At 30.5% G+C, this 14,505-nt stretch overlaps 1 long non-coding RNA gene across 1 annotated transcript; it reads right to left on the bottom strand.

The window, feature by feature from the left end:
• Positions 1–7,462: 7,462 nt before the first annotated feature.
• On the bottom strand, positions 7,463–14,043 carry LOC124360306. Its single transcript, XR_006922232.1, has 2 exons — positions 13,844–14,043; positions 7,463–10,308 (listed from the first exon to the last, which is right to left on the bottom strand). It is a non-coding gene; the product is annotated as an uncharacterized LOC124360306 (long non-coding RNA).
• Positions 14,044–14,505: the final 462 nt, after the last annotated feature.

Genomic DNA, 14,505 nt, shown 5'->3' with positions numbered 1-14,505 from the left:
ACACGAATCGAACAATACATGCAATATCCTTATTGTAAAGAACAGGAAAAACAACAAAAATTACGTGATACATAAAAACAGACCTACAAACAATTGTGTGAAATGACCACTGGAAGGTGTTTCTACAGGAGATCTTGGCATAACATTGTAGAGATTGTTCAGTCTGTTTGCTCAGGCTAAAACAGCAGAATGAGCATACCTCTCAATTATTACCGAGCACTCCCCGCCCCCTTGTAAAAGCAGCATTATTTATTTAACACGCACAGCAAAGTAGTTTGGGCATAGGCCACCTCGTACAAGGTTAAATTAGTTGCCTAAGTTTACATGTTTTATTTACTTATCTAACAATCCCAACAAACTGTTATATATTTTGTTATACCCATCGTTGTAGTAATTACCATATACTCAACTCCTGCTACCCACAGTGTAAACAAACTAAAACTACAAATGCATAAATAAAAATGTTCTATTAGAAATACAGTATAATACGAAAGATGTTCATAAGAAATTCTTTATAACCATTTCCCTCACACTTACTTTAAGTGATCCATGACGTCAACATTAACAATTTCTTTCTTTCTGCCATTACTGGAAACTACTGTTGAGTTGTACAAGATTCAAACTTATATTTATTTTATCAAGTTATAAAACTTTCTTTCAATGAAGCATTCCAACCAAGCCTATGCCTGAGGGGGGGATTTGGCAGTTTAAAAGGGGACCTTGTAATCCCTATACTGCCCATGTTAAAAACGTAATTTTTAGGCAAAAATTATAGAAAAAAAGCCAGTAGATGTACAGATCTAAAACTTCGTAAATGATGTATTTATACATTTTGGAGCAATGTTTACTTATTTATAATTTAATCATAATAACACATTTTTTAATAAAAATAAAATACTCAAAATGGTTCACACTAAATATATATACATACATATTTAAATGAACCATGATATGGATTAACAAGACGGAATAAGATGCAGAGATGTAGTTTTATTTGAATGACCATAACTTATCTCTCAGATGCTAAGGAACATTTCATTGATCATGTTAATGGCCCAAGTGATGTCACTGCTGGAGGTAATATAAAATCTCCATCCTGGAGTAACTGGACAGGATTGAATGTGGAGATTGGGATTTTCCAAATGACTATTAAGTTACAATGGAATTGCTAAGGAAAATTTCCTAGTCCCAGTTGGAAGCAATGAGAATTTATATTTGAGCAATGATGCAATACTGGGTGTGGAGATTGTAATTTTTAAAATCACCACATATTACCCAAGAGTTGTTAGAAGCATCATAATCTCAAAACCATGTTCCACATATTAGTCAAATCCTGTAAAACATGACGTGGAGCAACGAGATAGAATATGTTGCAGAGATGTAGTTTTCTTCCAACGACAATATGCTCACAAATGCTTGGGTACCTAACCTGGTAGGTTAGCTTGAACAGTAAGATATGAGAGTTCAGAAAGTAACCCTTTTCAAATACATATAACTTACCCTCATAGACGCCTAGGCAATATTTCTATTTGTAACATGATTCCTCCAAAAGGCCTTTGAAAAATGACAAAGTACAACAAAATGGAATATATTGCCAAGATGTACTTATATAGCTATTACTAACATTCTTCTCATAAATGCCAAGAAATACTTCAGTACAACAGTGTAATACCTGTAAGTCCTTCCTTGATTAAATTAAAGCCCCATTAGGAATTTGAACATTCATCTAAAAAATTACATATCTACCTACTGGAGTCATCAAATGTTGCGTTATAGCCCCTGAGCATCAACATCTGTATTCCTTTAAAGGTAAGAATACACAATAGTCACTAAATAATACAGTTTTTAAAATTAAAGTAAACTGATTTCAATACTAGTACAAAATTAAGGAAATAGAAAGCCAATAACTCACATTGTTGGAGGTGATTCAAAAGTTTTCAAACAGAGCACACTAGTAATAATTGAATGCGTTAAGATATTATATTTTTAAGTGTTACATGATACATTACAATCAATTATGCAGGGTGTCCAAAAAGTCCCGGGTCGGTTAAATATTTTTCAAAATATTTAAAATAGAGCTACAAAACCTTACACAAAGCTACTGGACATAAAAATCTATTTTATCACATATTCAGTGATCTGCTACTTCCTCAGGGGGGCGGCCCGCTAGGAGTCAGAAGAAAATCTTAAATGTAAGCATAAGTTGATATGCATATCAAATGAACGGCTGTCATTTTTGACTTGGTTATCCGTTTGAGGTCTGGTTTGCAGCTCTGTACTCTACTAATAAAGACCTTTTATTTGATATGCATATCAAAATTTGATCAAGACATTTAAGATTTCCTTCTGACTCCTAGCGGGCCGCCCCCCTGAGGAAGTAGCGGATCACTGAATATGTGATAAAATAGATTTTTATGTCCAGTAGCTTTGTGTATGGTTTTGTAGCTCTATTTTAAATATTTTGAAAAATATTTAACCGACCCGGGACTTTTTGGACACCCTGTATAAGTTTTTAAAAGCTAGCAACAAGTAATTAATAATGCACTAATAAAAACATATAATTTAACATGATTATTTTAACATGGAAAAACTGAAGAAACCCCTGAATAAAACTAACACCCTGAACAAACACCTGTTGTAAAACAGTACTTGTAATAAGTCCAACCTAAACCCCTGCGACTTATGCAAAACACTAAATTAACTTTCTTTTCAGTTGAGAAATAAATTGCATGTTTTTAAATGACTCCCCCTCCATAAAATACAATGAAACTGAGTCTTTTGTTTAGTCAGACCAGTGTAAAGCGTAAATATTAATTTACCAAGGAAGTTGGCTGAGGCTCGCGTGAATGAAGTTTAATTTAACACGGCAACCTACAAAATATTATTAAATAATAATAATATTTATACTAGGGTGTCATGCTTAATATCTTTTTGTAATTGTAATTATATTTTTTCATTATAGAGTTTCAGCTAATAATGTTTTCATTTTAAATGTAGAGTGATCAATGTTCCAAAGATATGCACTGTGGATTTAAATGTAAAATGGTAAAGAGACCACAGGGAATAATATTTTACTGAAACTACTTATAATTTAATTCCAGCAGTAAGGTGTCAAGGATGTCACATTTGTAGATCATAGATCATGGACAAGTGACTATATTAATCGATTTCTAGAATTAACAGCTATTTTCCCTGCTTCTAAATAAAATAGAAGAGAAAAGAAACATTCTTTATCACACAAACAGAAGAATGGTAGATTTTGATCTGTAGTGATTTCAAACTATACAACGAAACTTGTATTACTAGTTTATAGAGGCAAATTTATACAACACTGATAGTTTGGCAACTATTTAATAGTTAGCACAATAATGTTTAAAATTTTTACTAATATTACTTTCAAAAATCTAGAAACTGATAATATTATAAAGATGTGGACTTGGTGTAGTTATAATTAGTTACTTGCAAATATATTAACTTTTAATGATTTGAAGTTATTAGATTCCTATGAGATATCAAAATTATGTAAGTACTAACATTGTTGTAAATTAATTTAGAATACTAAAGCACTTAATATTTTACTTTATGGCCTAATAACTGAGTCAATTTCGTATTAATATCTGTAGAAACTGAATGACGTCACCTTGATACCTTAAGGGGATCAGGCCACTTATATTATACCTATCTCTGCCATGTTAAATTATGTACCCAATACTCAAAAACTATAAAAGATACAGGATTGAAACTTTGCATGTATTGACATTGCTCTTTATACCAGAGGATTTTGTCAAATATACTTTATTTTTTATTTATGATTATTGTTATTATGATTTTGAAAGTTACAAAAAACCTAAAAAGTACAATTAAACATTCTTAGTTTTTTTTTTGTAAGTGATATTTTTACAAACCCTCAGGTATAAAATTGTGTTATGATAGCCTAAAGATGTGTAAAAATTGTTGTGTTGTACTACTAATGGTTACTGAGATAAAGGTATATATATACAGGGTGTATATTATGTCTGGAAACACCCAAATATATCCTTTAATAATTTAAATATAAATTTGAAACCTCTTACAATCGTGATAGAGATTGGGCATCTACTTTTTGGAACAATGTTTTGTTATGTCACACCAACGGGGGACGTCCTGCCGAGGGTATCGTGAATATTCTTAATGGAAGCCTATACCTTGTGATACATAATTTTAAAGGTAATAGCTTACTGAATTGAATGCCACAAACCGCATCTCAAAGGAATTATTCTATCAGAAAATAGAGCATTTTTAGTATTGAAAATTTACTGATGTTCAACAATGTAATTTTAACATGGTTCTTGCCACAAAATGTGTTACACTAATTTTTTAGCATTTTTTAAATGTTCAATTAAAATAAAATAAACAATTTATTTTTAAGCTGGTTTCATTAGTACAAATTTACCAGTTTTTATTACAATGAATAAAACTTATGAGTCACTTTCTCTGATTACTTATGAATCTGTACTTGGTGTTTTCCAGTCAGCAGGAAGGTTTAAAGAGACAAAGGTCACTAGCCTATGAGAAACATTATTGTGTTATTAATCATCTGGTCTACAGGTTTCAGTTTGTTGAGCATGGAGCTTTCACTAGACAGGTCTAAGCTTGGGAATTACAAATGGACAAAGGTCATATCATTCCTGTCGAGTTAATCAGTGTCTCTGAAGCATTGCTGTCAACAAGTTATCTAATTACAGTAGTTCAGTTTTTATTTGGCATTTTAATGGAATTGTCTGAAAGAGAACGAATTACTCTGTTGATGATGCGAGGATATGGCGATCGTCAAAGATCTTATCGGGAAGTTTGTAATTTGTTTAATGACACTTTCCCAGAAAGGAATCCCATAAGTGTTTCAACAATATCAAAAACTATTGAGCGTTTTGAAATGACAGGGAGTGTACGTAATCGGCCAAAGTCGGGTAGGATACAATCTGCAACAGATGAAGAACATGCACTAGATGTTTTGCAAACATTTATTGAAGACCCACATACATCGCTCAGAAAAGCTGCACAGCAACATGATATGCACCCTATGTCTGTGAGTAAGATTTTGAAAATTAATAAATACAAACCATTTAAAGTTCATTTAGTCCAACAGTTAAGTGAGGATGATTACGACAGAAGAGTTGAGTTTTGTGAACTTGTGATGCGCAAATGTGATGACAATAGAGATTTTCTGACCAACATACTATTTTCTGATGAGGCAACTTTTTTCCTAAATGGCAATGTTAACAGGCACAATTGCCGTTACTGGGCTAGTGAAAACCCACATTGGATTACTGAGTCCCATTCACAGCAACCACAAAAACTGAACGTATGGTGTGGAATTTTAGGTAACAAAATTGTTGGACCCTTTTTCATCAATGGAAATTTAAATGCCGAACTTTACTACAATATGCTCCAAAATGAAATAATCCCAGCTATTCAAATTGCATCAGGAGAATACTTTGATAATGTATGGTTTCAGCAGGATGGTGCTCCACTCCATTATGGGAGACAGGTAAGAGAGTATTTGGATTTAAGGTTTCCTCATAAATGGATTGGCCGAAGAGGAGAAATCGAATGGCCTCCAAGATCTCCGGATTTGTCACCAATCGATTATTTCCTATGGGGTCATTTAAAATCCAATGTTTATAGAAGAAAGCCTCATAATTTGGAAGACCTAAGAAACAGGATTATAGAGGAGATTGCTTTGATAACTGAAGAAATGTTAGGCAACTCTGTCGAATCATTTTACACAAGATTGGCTCATTGTCAAACCGTAGAAGGAACACTTGCTGTTCGAACAATTGCTTTGACACCAAATGCAGGTAAAACGTTTGTTGTAAGACTTTTCTAACAGCATACATTATTTTTTATTTGTAATAAGAAATCAATAACATAAGTGTTTCCATAATTGTACTGTAACAAAAACTGGCAAATTTGTGCTAATAGAACCAGCTTAAAATGAAATTTTTGTTTTATTTAATTGAACATTTAAAAAAATGCTAAAAAATTAGTGTAACACATTTTGTGGCAAGAACCATGTTAAAATTACATTGTTGAACATCAGTAAATTTTCAATACTAAAAATGCTCTATTTTCTGATAGAATAATTCCCTTGAGATGCGGTCTGTGGCATTCAATTCAGTAAGCTATTACCTTTAAAATTATGTATCACAAGGTATAGGCTTCCATTAAGAATATTCACGATACCCTCGGCAGGACGTCCCCCGTTGGTGTGACATAACAAAACATTGTTCCAAAAAGTAGATGCCCAATCTCTATCACGATTGTAAGAGGTTTCAAATTTATATTTAAATTATTAAAGGATATATTTGGGTGTTTCCAGACATAATATACACCCTGTATATATATATATAATATATATATATATATATATATATATATACTAAAAATTACAGTTGCGGAAAACAAAGAAAATGTGGAACAATTAACACTTAAAATGTTGTCATAAGCAAGTAAGTAACTGCTTCAAGTTTTTCTGTAGTTTTTTGCTGACATACCTCTTGAAAAGCTCCTCTAAGGCTTTTTCCATCCTTTGTATTCTGCAAGATACCAAAAAAGAAAGAAAGTAAAATACATAGATAAATATGCTAGGCTTATGTTTTTCAATATACCTTTTATATATATATATATATATATATATATATATATATATATATATATATGGATTGAAATGTCTGATTATGTAAGTTATTTTAATTTTAAATGTGTAATATTATGATTGCTATAGGCTGTGTAAATAAAAAAATGAATGTGTCTGAAAATAAAACTGTAAACAACGAAAAAAAATACATATGTCAAAATTTAGCACTCAGGAGCCATAGTGTTCAATGCCTCAAAAATATTGTTGATCGTGTAGCATTACCCATGAAGTAGTACTGTAAAAATAAAATACTAACATTGGTGTAAGAGAAACACACGTTCCGTGCGTCGCACTCAGTTCTTGGTTGTGAGGGCTGAAGTATGCATGCAAGCCGTCAGAAAATATTGTTTTAAGCTAACTTACCCTAAGAAAACATATACACATTATATCGTTGTATAGAGAAAAAAACGGTACATAACGTTGCTCCTCAGTTGTTTCCAGGCTATTAAGAACTGAAAAAACAAAAAAAATTGAGTTTTAAGTGGTCTGCTCCCCTTAAGTCATATAAAAATTTGCCAGAGTAAAAATAGCTTACTACTTCTAATGAATGTGTCATTATGAATCTGTAATGCAATTTTTAAATTACAAATGTTGCACAAATGCCAACAGTCTAGATCTTGAACGTTTTTATATATTGACCTATAGAGCCCTATTTATTAAATACAAAATTGGGGTATTAAGTCTAATCTGAATCTATTACAAACTATGGAAATTGCATTTCCTAAAGTATTCTAAAACAATTTTCTGTTTTACTCTATAAAGCAAAATTGAGAGTGGTTTTTTAAAAAATTGCTAAGTATTGGAAAAAATGTGTCATTTTGGGTCAATAATAGGAAATAGTTTTTGACTGGCGGTCAAGTTTTTATCGATTGAGATTAGCTAACAGCCATTTTATGTGCAAATACTGCTCTGTGAAAGGGTTCTGGGGATCATAATAAAAAAATGCAGAATCAATACAGAAATCAATAATAAATATAATTAAACAATGCTGAGATGATGTTTGGCCATAATTGTACAATGTTGAAATTTCATACAGCAGCAATTCTGAAATATTTAGATGTATATTTATAACTGTGTATGATATTAATAGAATGTTTTTTTATAAAATGGGAATGGTGCATTTGAAATAATGGTAGCAACCCATGTTACATAATTTTAAATAAAAATAACAAATAGAATATAATAAAATAAGTCTATAATCGTACTCCTAAATCCATTGTTTATATCATTTATTTTTATGAACATAAAAAGAGCTAACATAAAACATGAGTTAATTTTTAATAGAAAATATAAAGCAATGTATATGATTTTGTACCCTACAAAGCTTTCCAGTGATTTTAGCTCTTAAACCACTGATTTAATTACTCATTAACTTTGAGAGATTTGGTTTCAAGTCCAATATAAAAAATAAAGACAGGACAATTAAAAATATTTCAATTTGATGAATTTGCTAAAATGTAGCCTACTTCACATGTAGAGTTGAATTTATTATGACTTCAGTCAATGTATTGGTGTATTTCTTAAAGGTTTGTTATTTTAAATAGATTTAATTTTATTCCATTATTAGTGTGTATGTACCACATCCTACCATGTCTGAAAGCCTATATGCATAATGCATGAAATTAAATTCTGCAACATCTGACATATTACATATTCTTCAAATTAGATATATGTTTGGTTGATGTTTACTCAAGAAAATGATCTCAAGTTGAAATTATTTTAAGGAGAGTGATAACTGTTGTACGCACATTTTGTCACCTCAAACATGGTGGTGAGATACAATTATTTAGTAGTGAAAAAATTATCCCTCATTGTAGAATTTTTTCAGAGCAAGAAGTAGGTCTCTCTGATCTGTGATATATATTTTCTTGATCGAGAAAAAACGCAAAATCAACTATGGAACAAAAACTATTAAGAACAAAGTAAAATACAATGGCTATAAATATACACTTTTTGATGTATTTTCTTGTGTTAACAAGGCAAACTCGACATTGATGATGGAAATAGAATTCACTTGAACCAGCAATGCTCATACTCGTGCCAAGCCTACGAAACTACACGCGAAGTCACAGGTAACTGTTAGTTTTAGAATAAATGAATAGGAGTATGTCTTAAATGATTTCTTACATTCTATTAGGACTTTACTATGTACTACTATAAATTTGACACCGCATGAACAAATGTTTATTCATTCCAGAAAATCTTCAAATGGCCAGCCTTTACTAACCTGGCTACTTGAATCTGAAAAAGCTTTATTAAAAATAAATGTAAGACAAGTAAGTACGATCTGCTCGTAGACCAATTCGAACTAATAGATGTAAATCCCGATTATGCAACTATACATCTCGATAACAGAAATAAGAAGACAGTTTATCTGGAACAGCTAGCTCCAAAAGAAGACGATGCTGCTGTACTCTTGAAATATATCACAGATCAATCTGTTTTGGTAGTGAACCAACCGCACATCTCTGAAGAATCACAAATATCAAAACAGGATATAACTATGATGGATGTGACAAGTGGCTCTCCACTGGATCGTAATCATCTTGCAGCACTTACTCATTCATCTAAACCAAAATTCATACGTTCCGCCACAAAACATTGATTCCCCTTAACCAACTAAACAAATTCAAAATTCTTGACTACCTGCCTTTAAGATGAACAACAAGAAATAGATATTTTCCAAAATACCTAGAAGACTATTCCCTATCAAGTAGGGGTAATTGTGGTGAATAATTAACTAAAACAAACTATCATATTTTTAAATCACATGTGTTTCGTCAAAACTTATTTTATTATTCAGTATTGCTCAACTGTATGAATTTTCTATGGTTTGTTTTGAGATGATTAAAACCCTTTATTCTGTTACATTATCTCCTGGTAACTTTACGATAAATTGAAGTTGTACTAATATGTAAGTATTACTGTAAACATATAACAAATAAAAATATATTTACAAATAAATATGAATTATCAGTATTATTTATACTATACTGATATTATCATTATATTATACTGATATTAGTATCAGTACTAATAAATTTGTATTATGATGTATAATTTAATTATGATGTAATGTGAATGCATGTCTTGCATAAGAATTCTCAAACAGTTTGGCTTTATAACATTATTTTTATGGTTAACAATCCTGCTTTAAGTTCTGGGAAGAAATGTTGCTTAATTTTTCCTAAACAGGGGTAACAAATTTACTTTCTACTTCTCAACTGCAAACAATATTAATAAAATACCAAACTTGCCCTGGTGAGCAAAGTTGCTTTGATCATTATAAACAAACCAATATCATTTACAGTATAACATTGATTTTATTCCAATATTTTCTAGTGCTGGTGGAAAAAAGTGGGGAGAAGTAGATGCATCAATTTTGATAGAGAAAGGCTATCATGTTCTAACATTATTCCCATTTAGAATACTCTTATTTATAGAAGCATTTGTTGTATGTTATATATGTGGTTGTAAATCCAAAACTTTACCACTGTGTACAAAATTATATTTAAATAAAAGCATGACAACTAGAGAAATAAAGAAAGAAGTATTTGTTAAGGAGAGGAGGGTTTTAATTTAATGTGTTAAGGAGATCTTCTGATGAAGTGATTCATGTTTTTGTCAGCACCCTGCAACAAAATAAAAAATAACGCTACTAAAACATAAAATTAAAGAGAAACTAAAAATAACTCAAAACAAAATTAATAAAAACATATTTGTGTTATTTCTATGTAGCTACAATGTTTTAGTAAATCACCAAAAGTTAACTCAGTTTTCCTGAATTCATGAGTAGACCATTAGTTGATTAGGTTATGTAGTTAAATTCTATGGAGGAAAATTTTGATCTGGTGGCAATATCTCAAACCAAAACCTTATTCTCACAGGTCCCTAAGTACTTGTTGGCCCTAAGTACCACTTCCCCCAATACTTTCCTCCCCCACTCCACATCACAAAACACGATGTTTCTATAGTAGACCTTGATAGCCATTTATTCAAAATTAAGCTGATGTTATAGACTGAAGGTTTTTAGTTTGTGTTATTGTTTTATACAGCCACATGTAACAATTTTTTTTATTAATGAGTGATTTTGTTTTGAATGAGGTTAAAGTGGATACCAAATGGAAATGTTTGGTGACAGAATCCCCGAATGTCTACAAAGTGAAAATTGTAATGATTCTGACAATAACAGCAACATTCTTATAAATAATTTCATATTCTTGGGAAAATAGTTACGGAAATTAAAAGATCTCTGTTTCAGTCACTGATTTTATCATATTTCATAGAGCTTTTTATGAAATAAGTAAAATATTTTTCTATTATATATGAGATACACTCTTTTATATACAAGAAAAAGCATAATTTTCTTTTTTTTTATTACATGAAATAATTTTTGGAATGCTGTTTGCTTTTTTACTTTAATATTTAACACTGTAAAAGCATATTTTCATGATCATAAACATTTGTATTTCGTTTATAATATTTGTAAATTGAACACATAATTCAAAAATCTAAATTATTCCAGCAAACAAGTAATTGTGAAGAAAAAGTAGTAACAAGAATTTGAAGCTACACATAACGCCCACTAATGATTACTATACCTTAGCTGGAATTTATAATCAGAAACGTAAAAAATATTATATCTAATTTATTTAGTCCTTTTAAATTCTAATTTCAGACAACATTTTTATTACTTATTAAATAACAGTTTACTTTTTGAAGACATTCATCAAATGGATACTGGAGTTTTGTAACATAAACACTGATGATGTCTGTTTGATCAGACGTTGGGGCTCTTAGGGTTAACCATTCTAAAATAAGAACATTTAAATGTCTAGATAAGCTACTTCTTATGTACTAATTTAAATTCTCCACAGATCCAATCAATTAAAATGATACAGTTGAGTGAATATTTTTATACCAAACAACATAGGCCTATATGTAATAGCAGAACATTTTTAGTATTTAGTTTTTTTTCCAATTAGACCTAGTAGCCTTGTTTATTAGTACTGATAAACACTTAAGGCTCTAAGCCCAATACATCCTGTACTAGGTTTCAACAATCATTACACAATCCTTGTCAGGTCTGTGCTGAGTAGAGGCATTACAATCAATACATTTTAGTTAAAAGTAAAATCTCCCTCTTCGATGGCATAAACTGATTACCTGCAAGTGTGACTTAAGTCTGTGTATCAATACCCAAAAACCACATAGCATATTTTTGTTATCACAAATGAAATTTAAGGTTATAGTAAGAAGATATACCTACTTATCATTTTTTTTAAACTCTATATCAAACTCATAAAGCAGAATAGTCTACATTTAGACCTGCCTGTTTAAATGATGATGTTTAATGTAAAATTGTTATAAAATACAGATTTCCCTATGTACAGTTTGGTAACAATTTTCAGTTTATGGTTTTGCATAATATACAACCGTGCATGAAAAATTTATGGGGTGTAGGGTATGATAAGCGGACTTGGTTTTTTATATCAAAATTGGCAAACGGTATTACTTAATCATAACCATCGATATAATCAATCGATACCGATTAATTATTTTGAATTATTAACTTAAATAGTCTATATCAACAGCTGTAAACACTAAAATAATACGTGTAGGTTAATATTTCAATTTTACATAAGTAATTTGAATTATTAAAAATGGAAGTCAATTTTAGAAAACTACACGACATTGCTTTGAAAGATGATGAAACATAAGTAAAATATATTGTTTTTTTGGCTTCAACATGTTGGACTCGTACCGAAAACCCCATTATGTGAAATTTGTGGGAAAGAAACAACTGTAGCTGTGAGAGGAGCAAATATGGTAGTCTTCAGTTTTCCTAATTTTTGTTATAATAACTTGTTTGATCACTGTAAATATTAAATTCATATTTTACTTCAAAACATATGATTGTTATTGAGGAATATAGATACTTTTATATCAATTGATAGCCTAGGATTTGAGATGCGAATATTAGGTCAGACTACATTCTTCAATATAAAAAACCGGGTCAGCTTATCGTACCCAACCCAATTTATGTATATGAAACAATAAACAAAGTAACAGTACAATACTATTTTGATGTTTAACAGCACAGTTCAAAGTCAAGCAAAGATAGCCCCCGCAACCTTTACAGATGAGAAAGAAACAAATTATTTATGGGTTTACAAGTTTTCTCAAACAGATAATAACAAACAACCTATAAAATCAAATAAAAGCATGATGACTAATTAAAAAATATTGCAACTATATCGATACAAATATACGCTTTGTATCATTAGGCCTACTTGAATTAGCCTAATTAAACTGAAAATGATACAATAACTATTTAATGATCTTGAATATGAATACAATTTTTTTATAATTGATCGGTAATGTTAACTTAACTAGTTAACGGTATAAATATCAAGTTGGCGTTATCAATGATATTCTCATTGAAAAAAACATCTTTTTTAAAGATTTGTTGGGGCCATTTTATTATTGTACCGATTTTGATTAAGTGTATGTAGGAAATTAAGATTGGTTGTAAACATGTATGGCAATTGTATCATAATAATGATCATCGTGTCCTAAACTATAACAATTTCCATACATACCAATTACAAATTACGTGTGAAACAATGTGTTGAAACCTACATCTTTATTTGAGCATATGTGATTGAAGGAAGGAGCTACATACTTATAAGAACAAACTTACATATAACTTTATTATACCAAACATATTGCTGAATTATCAGAATTATGAAGCTCTTCCTTAGTTTACGATGAATTGGACCTACTTTTCAGATTTGTCTTTCAGTTCCAAATGCAACTTTACTAAACATATATTACATTTCCCAAATATGTAAAAATATATATACAGAGTTTTATTAGCCTACTTGACAAGTGAAAGTGAGGTTAGGATTTTCCAAACACATTTCATTAATAATTGAGCATGTCGAGTTATAACTAAGTAATTCCTAAGAAATAACTGGCTTCTGTGGAAGTCTTAAGCATATTTTGCTACATAGTAATCATTTTGCATATAAAATTTGCATCCTAAAATATCAATAACGACAACAGTAAGGGGCGTGAAACAGACGTATTGACGTACTCTATATTTTAACTCAATAAACACTAACGTACATTTACATGACATTATATATTTCAAAGGTTACTTACCCGTTCACCTGCTGATCGTTCATGATACAAACAATTACAAAAATAAGCTTTAAAAAACACTACTTATTAAAAATATCACACAACACTTAAAATCACGTTGTCCCAACACTGCACAACAAGTGGCTCCCTTGCCCCTACGATCACTCACAACATGGCGCAGGTGGTAACTAAATCACCGCCAACATTCAAACTGTCTGAGTTTTAACATGACATTTCTTCATAATATTATTGACTGTAATGCTATAGGTAGCTTTGATACCTTGTAGACAATGATAGTAGAAGTATGAAACATTCAAATTATTATCAGATTGCGAAGTACAATCTAATTTAATTTGTTTCATATGGCAAAGCTACTTTTCACAGAGTTGAACAAATGTACAAGAGTTACAGAATAATAATATCAAGAAAAATAACAATAGGTACAACAAAAATAAACCAAATGTAACAATAGTGATATCCATAAATAACAAAGCATTAACTACACAAATAATAACAAGAGTTGCTTCTTATCACTTATGTAGCTTTTAAGTCATTGAGCTTATTTTCTGATGATATTAAAGGCTGTACTTTCTTTATTATCAGATTGTAGTCCAGGCAATCAAATGCTTTGCTAAGGACATGCAGAATTGTTAAGGCAATGTGTTGTTCTAATTTCTCTATGA

This window comes from Homalodisca vitripennis, chromosome 1 (assembly GCF_021130785.1).
Source record: "Homalodisca vitripennis isolate AUS2020 chromosome 1, UT_GWSS_2.1, whole genome shotgun sequence".
Taxonomy (NCBI): domain Eukaryota; kingdom Metazoa; phylum Arthropoda; class Insecta; order Hemiptera; family Cicadellidae; genus Homalodisca; species Homalodisca vitripennis.
The sequence above is the reverse complement of the archived record's forward strand: the minus strand, read 5'-3'. Positions and strand labels throughout refer to the sequence as shown.